We start from the raw sequence: 12650 nt of genomic DNA, 5'->3' as shown, positions 1-12650 counted from the left end.
GGTTACTCTAGGAAAAAAAAAAAACTACTGGGTAAAAAAGACTTTCACAAACTCTAGTTGCAACCTGACGGGGTGCATACAAAGCAAGTTTAAATCCTACAAAGAGAAGACCCATTCATTTTTCATAAGTTGCTACATAACTTGTCGTTTTTCATCATCATATTGGAGGCTGAAATTATTTTTATATTTGAGTGAAAAAACAAGTTATTTTTGTACTATAAAATCTATTTTAATTTATATATTTTAATTAGTACAATCAAAGATTTATACTAATTCATTTATATAGATACTTAAATGTAAATGACCCTATTAAGATAACAATTGTGTTGGGTAGGACCATTTTTGTATCTCTTAGTCTTAGGCATGAAGAAAATTGTTCTTCCCAGTTACAACCTGAACGGACCGTAGTTTTTATTATTATTATTATTATTATTAGTATTATTATTATTATTATTATTATTATTTCATGAAACAAATGAATTAAGTTTCAAATTATATTTTTGAATAAAATTTGACATAATATTTTTTCTTAATTAATTAAACTAGCGATTGCACACACAAATACAGTTTTATTATACTTTATATAATCAATTTCCACATTTTATATTTTTCCATTTCTTCAACTTAGGGTGATTTTTTCCATCTTTAAAATTACCCTGCTATTGCAATATGAATCATCACCCATTTAATACCTATGTGACCTTCATTTTCTAATATACTTTTTTCCTCATCTAATCCTCCTCTGCTTATTTTCTTGTAGTCACCATGGTTAGAAAAAAATTAGGGAATCTTCTAACTTTTTGTTTGCTATATTTTTTTCCGTTCTTATAGCAATTAATGGATCTTATTCTACTGATTAATCTTTTAGTCATTTTCTATGCAAGTAACATGATCGCATGCAATCAAAGTTTTTAATGAATATGAGCATATTTCTTTTGCTTCTAGCAAGTGAAGCATGCATAAACTACACTTAGAGTTTGAGAGCCATCTTTGAGTTTTCAAAGTTTATGCTCAAAGTTACTTTAGAAATGATTAATAGACATGTATTATTTCAATTTATATTGGTTTTAAATAATATGTATATAAAAAATTATGATTGAGTTTTCTTTCCTTTAAAAAAAAAAAAAATGTACATAAGTTTAAATCTATGTTTTAAGATTTATGCTCTCAAATACTACCTAAAACTTTTATTTTATAAACCTGTACCTATACAAGCCTTCAGCAGAAAATTTTAGCGTAGCACATTCGAAAATTTTTAGAATATAATCTTTAAAAGGTAGGTAAAGAATAATACAAAAAAATTATCACGTCTGCATTGATAATCTTATAATATCATAAGAATTACAAAATAAGAAGATTATATGCCATCAAGGTTCACATGCTTAATATCTCATCATTCGTAGTTGGTCAATTGTTAGATTTAAACTAGTTTTATGACATTATACAATCTATATCTTGATCTTTTCATCATGGACATCACTAATTGTTGTAGCTATAATCTCAATTGACTAGCATTTATGATATCCATTTATATATATATATATATATATATATATATATATATATATTATGGTATGAATTAGCGTGAAGGCAATGCATTGTATATATGAAATCAAGGCCTAATTCAAGTTAAAAATAGTTAAATGACAATGAAAACAAAAAATAATCAAATCAAATTAGATAATTAATATAACAGATTGGTTTATATTTTTAAATGTCTAATAAATAGTTCGGATGAAACTTTATTTTCCAAATTGAACTACTGAAATACATGCTTGTATTGAAAGCCAACTGCATGGCTGATGTAGTACATTGTGAATTGCATGCTGGTAGTGGAATTAGGTTCTCGCATGCTCAAACTCACTGGTATCTACATGATGCGTATTATTGTGATTTGTTTGCTTGAATCTATCAAGTTTTAGTGTAGGAATTTTTTGGGAAATGTTTAATTTACAGACGGCATGCTGCCGAAATTTCGTTAAAGTTTGTCCATAATAAAACTATGTACAAAGAATATATGCATGATAAGTTAAAACTTAAAGTCATTCTAACTCGCATCTCTCATGTGTTGAAATTTGTAATAAAAGAGATGATCTTAGGCTTATAATTGAAAATAAAAAAGACTTGGCTAAGAACAACAATTATAAGTGTACAGTGAAAGGTCAAGAACTAAATGGAAGATGAAGTAAAATGTCAAATTAATTACTATCATTTCATGTATTCATTGAAGCTTAGACCCATTGAAAAACAGTTACTATACATTCATTCCTAATCGTACATGTGAGACAAATCAATTGTTATATTTCAATTGATTATTAGTCATACTATGTTGACTAATAATCACTTGAACATGTTAATTATTTGTTTCACTTACTATTAGTAATGTTTGTATTTCAACCATTCTTGGATTGTCCTATGTGGACAGTTTAGGAAGTTGTATTTACATTGTTGTCATAGTTCATGCTTTATCAATTGTCATTATATATTTCGAGCGCGTCTCTACTTGTGTTCTCTGGGTGTATAGTGGGGTGTCGTGACAATTTCTTAGTGATGGAAAACTAACAAAATTTTCACTTCATTTATTATGATTCCTAACTTTCACTCATAGTTTCAAAAACATTTTAACGTTAAACTAAGCCTATCTTTTCTTTTTGTTTGGAAAAATTGTAACGCAATTTCGACAGCATGCCGCCTATAAATTGGATATTTTCCCACAAAACCTGCACCTGATAGGTTAAATAGATTATTTATAAGAAGTTGAAGGCACACAAGAACCTATATCCACTACCAGCATGCAACACACATCAACTGCATCCGTCATGCAAGAGGCATTCTAGACTAGTATGCAATCATGTAGCATATTCACAACAGTAATACATGTAACCATATCTTAAATTCAGAATATAAGTAGAAGATAACAGTGGATAGTATTGGGTTCAATGTAGTATTTTTATTTATCCAAACATTTGGACATGAACGGTATGAGATGATGAGAGCATTTAATTTAAATAATTATGAAACTGATGCTCCCTGTCAGTTATGTATATATTCAACATATGCGTTTTTCAAATTTTCAAAATCCTCACCTAAGTGTATATAATATTTTCAATGATTTCGGCATGACAATGAATGCTTTAAGCTCACCATACCAAAAACATATAAATGAATGTCCGTTCTAAATGAACTAAGTCTACATTGCCTCAGTTATTATGATTCCTAAGTTTTACTCATCCTTTACAAAATATTTTAACATTAAATTAAGCCTATCTTTTCTTTTTGTTTGAAAAAATTTTAAACCAATTTCGGCAGCATACCGTCTGTAAATTGGACGTTTTCCCACAAAACCTGCACCTGATAGGTTGAAATAGATCATTTATAAGAAATTGAAGGCACACGAGAACCTATATTCACAACCAACATGCAATACACATCAATTGCATCCGCCATGCAGGAGGCATTCTAGTGCATGGAATCATGTAGCATATTCATGACAGTAATACATGTAACCATATCTTAAATTCAGAATATAAATAACAGAGAACAGTGGATAGTATTGGGTTTAGTGTAGTATTGTTATTCATCTAGACATTTGGACATGAACGTTATGAGATGATGAGAGCATTTAATTTAAATAATTATGAAACTGATGCTCCCTGTCAGTTATGTATATATTCAAGGTATGCCTTTTTCAAATTTTCAAATCCTTAGCCAAGTGTTTATAATATTTTCAATGATTTCTTCACGGCAATGAATGCTTTAATCTTATCGGACCAAAAACATATAAATGAATTTCCGTTCTAAATGAACTAAGTCTACGTTGCCTCATTTATTATGATTCCTAAGTTTCACTCATACTTTCAAAAATATTTTAACGTTAAACTAAGCCTATCTTTTCTTTTCGTTTGGGAAAATTTCAACGCAATTTCAACAGCATGCCATCTGTAAATTAGATGTTTTCCCACAAAACCTGCACCTAATAGGTTCAAATAGATCATTTATAAGAAGTTGAAGGCATACGAGAACCTATATCCACTACCAGCATGCAACACATATCAACTGCATCGGTCATGCAAGAGGCATTCTAGACTAGCATGCAATTATGTAGCATATTCACGATAGTAATTCATGTAGCCATATCTTAAATTCAGAATATAAGTAGCAGAGAACAGTGGTTAGTATTGGGCTTAATGTAGTATTTTTATTCATCCAGACATTTGGACATGAACGTTATGAGATGATGAGAGCATTTAATTTAAATAATTATGAAACCGATGCTCCTTGTCAGTTATGTATATATTCAACGTATGCCTTTTGCAAATTTTCAAATCCTCAGCCGAGTGTATATAATATTTTCAATGATTTCGGCATGGCAATGAATGCTTTAAGCTCACCAGACCAAAAACATATAAATGAATGTCTGTTCTAAATGAACTAAGTCTACATTGCCTCATTTATTATGATTTATAAGTTTCACTCATCATTTCAAAAATATTTTAACATTAAACAAAGCCTATTTTTTATTTTTGTTTGGGAAAATTTTAATGCAATTTGGGTAGCCTACCATCTATAAATTTGATGTTTTCCCACAAAACCTGCACCTCATAGGTTCAAATAGAGTATTTATAAGAAGTGGAAGGCACACGAGAACCTATATCCACTACTAGCATGCAATACACATCAACTGCATCCGCCATGCAAGAGGCATTCTAAACTAGCATGATTTTACATGAAACTCAATTTGTGATCATAATACCTTATAATTAATCAGAGGAGCCATCTGCATCATCTGGTCCAGATTGGCGCATCCTTTCCTCTAACCGTGCTTTCCTATCCATCATAGCTTTCATCTGAGCTTGAAAGCTAAAGACCTCCGATCTCAATTCCACATTCTCCATAGCGATCATCTACATCTGTCGAGTCATCTTTTACTTATCATACTCGGCCTCTCGACGCTGTCGTTCCATCTCTACACGAGCCGCCGCACCCATGGATGATGATGTTGTTGGGGTGATGTAACCACTTTCAATACCTTTCACCCAGCCCCCCGCTTGTTGCCCAAGCACTGAGGAAGTGATCTCAAAATATGTCATATGCCGACTCCCCTTTGAAACAGGTGCATCCCTTAGCTCAACCATCCGTGCCTAATTTCAATCATGAAAATGATGAAAAAGAATAAGTAAGACTACAACTTTGATGTTTTGAATAGAGTAATAAACTAAATCTTTTGTTTCACTTACATGTCTATCCTGCGCACCCTCGCACCCCTTCCCTGATCATCGTTGGTGTGTTCTCTGATACAGATCCGGCAGCGGCTCCTCTGTGCCAGTCTCAGGATCACGCTACATTATCATATAAGATATCATTAATATTATGTCATGTAATGGTCAGATAATTTTATATATAGTAATTACCTGGCAATGATTTACGAATAGCCTCGATCCACCGCAATACATCATAGGGAGTTTGCTGCGGTTCGCAGCATTTGTTTCACATATGGCCCCCAAGGAAGATGTAATGACGACATATTAGTGACATTATTGAAAAAAAACTAGTGATTATAATAGAAACACATCACCTGATAGCACGGGTCGCGGAAATGGCGACATGCCATGTCCCAATCTTCTTGGGATATCTTATCATATGGCCGTGCTTCTGCTTCATCTCTCATCGCTCGAAAATGGGAGCACATTTTCAAGTGATAGCTCTTAAATTTATTACACAATTGGACATTGACCGCCCTCCTCACATGGTTATCCTCGAGGATGTCCATATCAAACCCCTTCTACAAATATAGGTAATACAATTACAATGTTAGATAGTTGTTAATTGGCTAGTATATTAAAAGTAAAAAATTTTTTTTATTAAAAACAACTTTAAAGGGTTTGGAAACTTACCAAAATGCACATGTAAAGAACCATGTGCTGCTCTTGAGTCACCAACGGCCAGCTGAGTGCAGTGACTAGAGCATACTGTCGGCATATAATGCTGAGCTCCCTCGTCCATGTGGTGCACCAATCGTTCAGTGGGGCGGTGTATCTTGGAGGAATGTCGATCTGAATCCGCTTTTTAGTCCTATCCAAGTGCTTCTTCAGTGACATGTTCTTTGCTACACCATGGCCTGACCTGACCGTGGATGTAGATGCTGAAAGTAGAGTTAATTTAAGAACAACATTATAATCATACATGTGAATAACTATCATCAACAGTTGACATGTAAATAAAATAATCGTATCCATACCAACATTGCTCATGACGGTCGGCAACTCACCATGTGTATTAATCGCATAAGTTGTATCTATGTCTGGCTGAGGTTCCGATGGCTCAGACAATGGTGTCGTCGCATCAAGACCGACGGGGTCCGTCGGTCGGGAGGATGTTGGATCATCCTCATGCGAAGTACTCGTGTGCTTGAAAGGATTTCTCCAACATTGGCCTCCTAGTGCCATATCTGCAAATTAATAGACAAGTAAATATAAGAAGTACGAATATTAGATGGATGTAGCATACATCTATTTTTAAGTTATTTACACATTTCAGATACATAGTGACAAAAATAGCATGCTTACCCCCCCTATACGTCCTCAATATCGGTATCATCCTCACTTTCTAAAGTGTTGTCCTCTTCACTACAGTACTTGACCCCTGTTTCATCTTTCCCATCAGTTTCCTCATTGTCGGTGAAGTGAACGTCTACAAAAGGTTCAATTGCAATGTCAGCCATCCCTACGTGTTCTGCCCTGACACCATCCCTATTCAATGGTATAGGATCAGTGCCTTCTTCGACAACATCTGTAGCAGATTGCGCTGCTGCGTGGACAGATGGCTCATCTTCTTGGAATGCAGTCTCACTAGCATTCATCTCACTATCTCCAACTTCGGCAATAGCGTACAAACTTCGAGAGGAATCATTTAGGCCACATGCCATTCATCCTTCAATTTGGTGTCTTTAAGGTAAAACACTTGTTCTTCTTGCGTCGTAAGCACGAAAAGGTCATTTTGATACCAGGTCTAGCTAAAATTGACATTGGTGAAGTAGGGATCGGTGGTTATCCCAGTCTTTTTATTACCGATGTCCCACCAAGTACACTTAAACAGGTGGAAGACTCTATTTACTCCATAGCTAAGCTCTATAATGTCCTCCAACACACCAAAATAGTCAATTTCTTCATCTCCTTCTGTGCCTAGTATCGCAACCCCTCAATTTTGGGTTCTTCTATGCCATTCGAGGGACTTTGTATGAAATCATAACCCATTAACAATGCAACTGCTGTAGCAGTTAATTCGTTGATCGGGGCCACATGCCAACACGTACAAATCTTTACTTGCCGTTGGTTCCTTATTGTAAAACATGACTTTCATTTATTAAATAAATATGAGTTTATAAGAATAAACTACCAATAGTAAAAACATACATTGCTTCTCACTCAAGCAGTTTTTGTTACTTACATGACTCCCAAACTAGTTGATAAATTCCTTCTTATGTCTTTCATCAACATCCCGTTCATTTTAGGTCAAAAGTTCAGTTTTATGTTCGCTATATACAACAGTAGTGCGTTAATGTCAAGTAAGTATATAATTATGCATATGTAAATAGAATGCAAAGGAAGGAGTTTGGAACCACGTACTCGATATATGGAACAATTTCATCACAATTGTTGAGGACGTAAAAATGAGCTTTTTCTAGGTCATCCATATCAATGAAATCACAAACTCGTGCACCGAGAGGCCGAATATAAAGCTCATGGGTTCTTCATCTTCGGCATTAATATCATGAACATCTGCATTTCGCTTATCAATGTATGCCTCAATGATTGAACCTTCCAGCCGCACCTTATTGAACATGTACCCCTTTAAAGTGGACAAGAACCTGTGCATTTTATGTAGCATTATAGACTTGTAGACACAATAAAGAAAAAAATAAATAAAAACAAGGAAATCACATAACCATTATACAAGGACTTTATACTTTACCTCTCAATAGGATACATCCAACGATATTGAACCGGTCCTCCAATTATGGCCTTCCTTGGTAAATGGGCAGTTAGGTAGACCATCACATCAAAGAATGCTGGTGGAAAAATTTTCTCCATCTTGCATAGTATGATCACGATGTCATCCTCTAACCGTTCAACATTTACGCTCAATTTTTTTTAGCACAACTGCCGAAAAAAGAATCCCAGTTCAATCAGCACTGAGTGAACATCTTCAGTCAAGTGTCCACAAAGGAAAATGGGTAGAACCCGTTGTAAAAGGACATGACAGTCATGACTTTTCATTCCTAACATCTTCCCTTCCTTCGTGTTTACGCATCGAGCTATATTCGATGCATATCCATTAGGGAACTTCATTGATTTCAACCATTAGAAGAATTTATTCTTCTCATCCTTCGAAAATGTGTAACAAGCTGATGGAATTAAAATTTTGTCCCCATCACGAAACAGGTCCAGCTCAGGTCATATTCCCATGTCTTCCATATCTCGGCGAGCATTTGCGGTGTCCTTTGTCTTCTGATTTATATCAAGCAATGTACCAATGACATTCTCACAAATGTTCTTTTCAATGTGCATGACATCCAAGTTGTGGCATAGTAGAAAATCTTTCCAGTATGGAAACTCGAAGAAGATACTTCTTTTTATCCAATTCAACTCCCATTCAGCGTGTTTTATTTTTCAACTGGTCGGTGGTTTCCCAAATTTCACATCTCTAATCAACCTTAGCTGGTTTAATATCTCTTCCTCACTTAGCCGCTTTGGCGGCGACCTTCGTTCAAGTTTTCCATTGAAGCTTCTAACGCCACAAGTCCTCCAAGGATGTCCAGTTCGTAGAAAATGACGATGACACATAAAGAATAACTTGTGGCCATGCTTCAAGGATAAGCACCCAACATCCTCATTACATACTGGGCATGCTAAGTAACCTTTTGTGCTCCAACCTAACAGGTTGCTGTATGCGGAGAAATCATTAATTGTCCACAAGACTGCAGCATGCATCCGAAATGTTGTCTCGGTTTGCACATCGAATGTCTCCACTCTTTTTTCCCATAATTCTTTCAAATCGTCAATTAATGGACACAGGTAAACATCAATATCATTACCAAGTGCTCTCAGTCCGGGAATCAGTAGAGAGATATAAATGAAAGGTTCTTTCATACATCGCCATGGCGGCATATTGAATGCATCATCATAATTGGCCACATGCTATATGGGTTGGTAATGTTACCGAAATGATTTAACCCATCTAAAGCAAGGCCAAGTCTGATGTTGCAAGGATCACTAGCAAACCACGGATGCATTTTATTAAATTTTGCCCAAGCTTCGGAGTCCGCTGGATGGCTAAGGGTGTTTCCATCTTGAAGACGTTTCTCTTGATGTCATCTCATATTTGTAACAGTCTTTTTACACATATACAATCATTGTAGCCGCGAGATTAATGGACAATATCACAAAACTCTTTTGGGGATCTTTTTACCTTTCTTCTGATTAGTTTTATACCTCGGTTCACCACATTTTAGGCATTCGTTCGCATTTTCATGCTTACCATAAAAGAGTGCACAATCATACCTACACGCATGTATTAGAGTGTAACCGAGACTAAATTCATGCATGTATGTCTTCACCTCATAAAAAACTTGGGAAGTGTTTCACCATTAGGAAGTGCTACCTTAATGAGGCTTAAATGCATGTTGAATGCGTTTTGAGATAACCCATGCATTGTCCTTACATGAAGTAACTTTATTAGAAACTCTAATTTTGAGAACTTTTTACAATTTAGATATAGAGGCACCCGTGCATCCTTCATGAGATTTGCAAATGGTTTACCGAGTCGATTCAACATACTAGGATTGCAAGGTATGATACCCGCTAAAGTAGTTTCATCACCAGTACGCGACACACTGACATCACCCATGTCCACTGCAATCCCCCTTTGCAAGTCACCTAACATTTCGATTAACCCTTCCAAACGTGTATCACCACCTATTATATTTGTCCCCTCATCTTCATCATCATTATTGTCGCTCTGAACTGCGCAATCTTCACCATGGAACACCCATCTTGTGTACCTTTTCTCCATTCCAAAGTCTAACAAATGTGAATGGACCAAATCAATGTGTTGGAATGTTATGTTCTAACATTTCTTGTAAGGACACCTTATTCTACTGGCTTTGTCTGCATGAGGACGCGCGAACTCTATGAAATCATGTGCCCCTTTCACGTATTCTGACAAAAACCTACCCTAAGCGTTCATCCAACTCTTATCCATGTTCATTAATTATCCTATAATATGTTCAAGTAAATGGTGTTCATTATATTCTCATAATGTTTATCATGCATACATCCTAAATCCTATAATCAACCATCATACTCTAAAGGGTACGGATCCTATCCCATTCAGGAATGTTACATTTACATTGCGATCAATCGCTCAAATTCCTTCGTCATAGTCGTTATAAATTTCGGCAGCATCTCCCCATGGCTTTCCAAGTACACAAGATGAGACAATGTACACTTAGTTCATTTAGAATGGACATTCAATTATATGTTTTTGGTCCGGTAAGCTTAAAGCATTCATTGCCGTGCAGAAATCATTGAAAATATTATAAACACTTGGCTAAGGATTTGAAAATTAGAAAAAGGCATACGTTGAATATATACATAACTCACAGGGAGCATCAATTTCATAATTATTTAAATTAAATGCTCTCATCATCTCATAACGTTCATGTCCAAATGTCTGGATGAATAAAAATACTACACTGAACCCAATACTATCCACTGTTCTCTGCTACTTATATTCTGAATTTAAGATATGGTTACATGTATTACTATCGTGAATATTCTATATGATTGCATGCTAGTCTATAATGCCTCTTGCATGGCGGATGCAGTTGATATGTGTTGCATGCTGGTAGTGGATATAGGTTCTCGTGTGCCTTCAACTTCTTATAAATGATCTATATGAACCTATCAGGTGTAGGTTTTGTGGGAAAATGTTCAATTTACAAACGGCATGCTGCCGAAATTGCGTTAAAATTTTCTCAAACAAAAAGAAAAGATAGGCTTAATTTAATGTTAAAATATTTTTGAAAAGAAGAGTGAAACTTAGGAATTATAATAAATGAGGCAATGTAGACTTAGTTCATTTTGAACGGACATTCATTTATATGCTTTTGGTCCGATAAGCTTAAATCATTAATTGTCGTGTAGAAATCATTGAAAATATTATAAACACTTGGATAAGGATTTGAAATTTTGAAAAAGGCATACGTTGAATATATACATAACTCACAGGGAGCATCAGTTTCATAATTATTTAAATTAAATACTCTCATCATCTCATAACGTTCATGTCCAAATGTCTGAATGAATAACAATACTATACTGAACCCAATACTATCCATTGTTCGCCGCTATTTATATTCTGAATTTAAGATATGGTTACATGTATTACTGTCGTGAATATGCTACATGATTGCATACTAGTCTTGAATGCCTCCTGCATGGCTGATACAGTTGACGTGTATTGCATGTTGGTAGTGGATATAGGTTCTCGTGTGCCTTCAACTTCTTATAAATGATGTATTTGAACCTATCAGGTGCAGGTTTTGTGGGAAAATGTCCAATTTATAGACGGCATGCTGCCGAAATTGTGTTAAAATTTTTTCAAATAAAAAGAAAAGATAGGCTTAATTTAATGTTAAAATATTTCTGAAAGGATGAGTGAGACTTAGGAATTATAATAAATGAGGCAATGTAGACTTAGTTCATTTAGAACGGACATTCATTTATATGTTTTGGGTTCGATAAGCTTAAAGCATTCCTTGCCGTGCTGAAATCATTGAAACTATTATATACACTTGGCTGGGGATTTGAAAATTTGAAAAAGGCATACGTTGAATATATACATAACTCGCGGGGAGCATCTGTTTCATAATTATTTAAATTAAATGCTCTCATCATCTCATAACATTCATGTCCAAATGCTTGGATGAATAACAATACTACACTGAACCCAATACTATCCACTGTTATCTGCTATTTATATTCTGAATTTAAGATATGGTTACATGTATTACCATCGTGAATATGCTACATGATTGCATGCTAGTCTAGAATGCCTCCTACATGGCAGATGCAGTTGATGTGTATTGCATGCTGGTAGTGGATATAGGTTCTCGTGTGCCTTCAACTTCTTATAAATGATCTATTTGAACCTATCAGGTGCAGGTTTTGTGGGAAAGCGTCCAATTTATAGACGACATGCTGCCGAAATTGCGTTAAAATTTTTCTAAACAAAAAGAAAAGACAGGCTTAGTTGAATGTTAAAATATTTTTGAAAGAATAAGTGAAACTTAGGAATCATAATAAAGGAGGCAATGTAGACTTAGTTAATTTAGAACGGACATTCATTTATATGTTTTTAGTCCGGTAAGCTTAAAGCATTCATTGCCATGCCGAAATCTTTGAAAATATTATATACACTTCGCTGAGGATTTGAAAATTTGAAAAAAGGCATACTTTGAATATGTACATAATTCACAGGTAGTATCAGTTTCATAATTATTTAAATTAAATACTCTCATCATCTCATAACGTTTATGTCTAAATGTCTGGATGAATAACAATACTACACTGAACCCAACACAATCCACT

This window comes from Malania oleifera, chromosome 2 (assembly GCF_029873635.1).
Source record: "Malania oleifera isolate guangnan ecotype guangnan chromosome 2, ASM2987363v1, whole genome shotgun sequence".
NCBI classification, from domain to species: Eukaryota; Viridiplantae; Streptophyta; class Magnoliopsida; order Santalales; family Ximeniaceae; genus Malania; species Malania oleifera.
The sequence above is the reverse complement of the archived record's forward strand: the minus strand, read 5'-3'. Positions refer to the sequence as shown.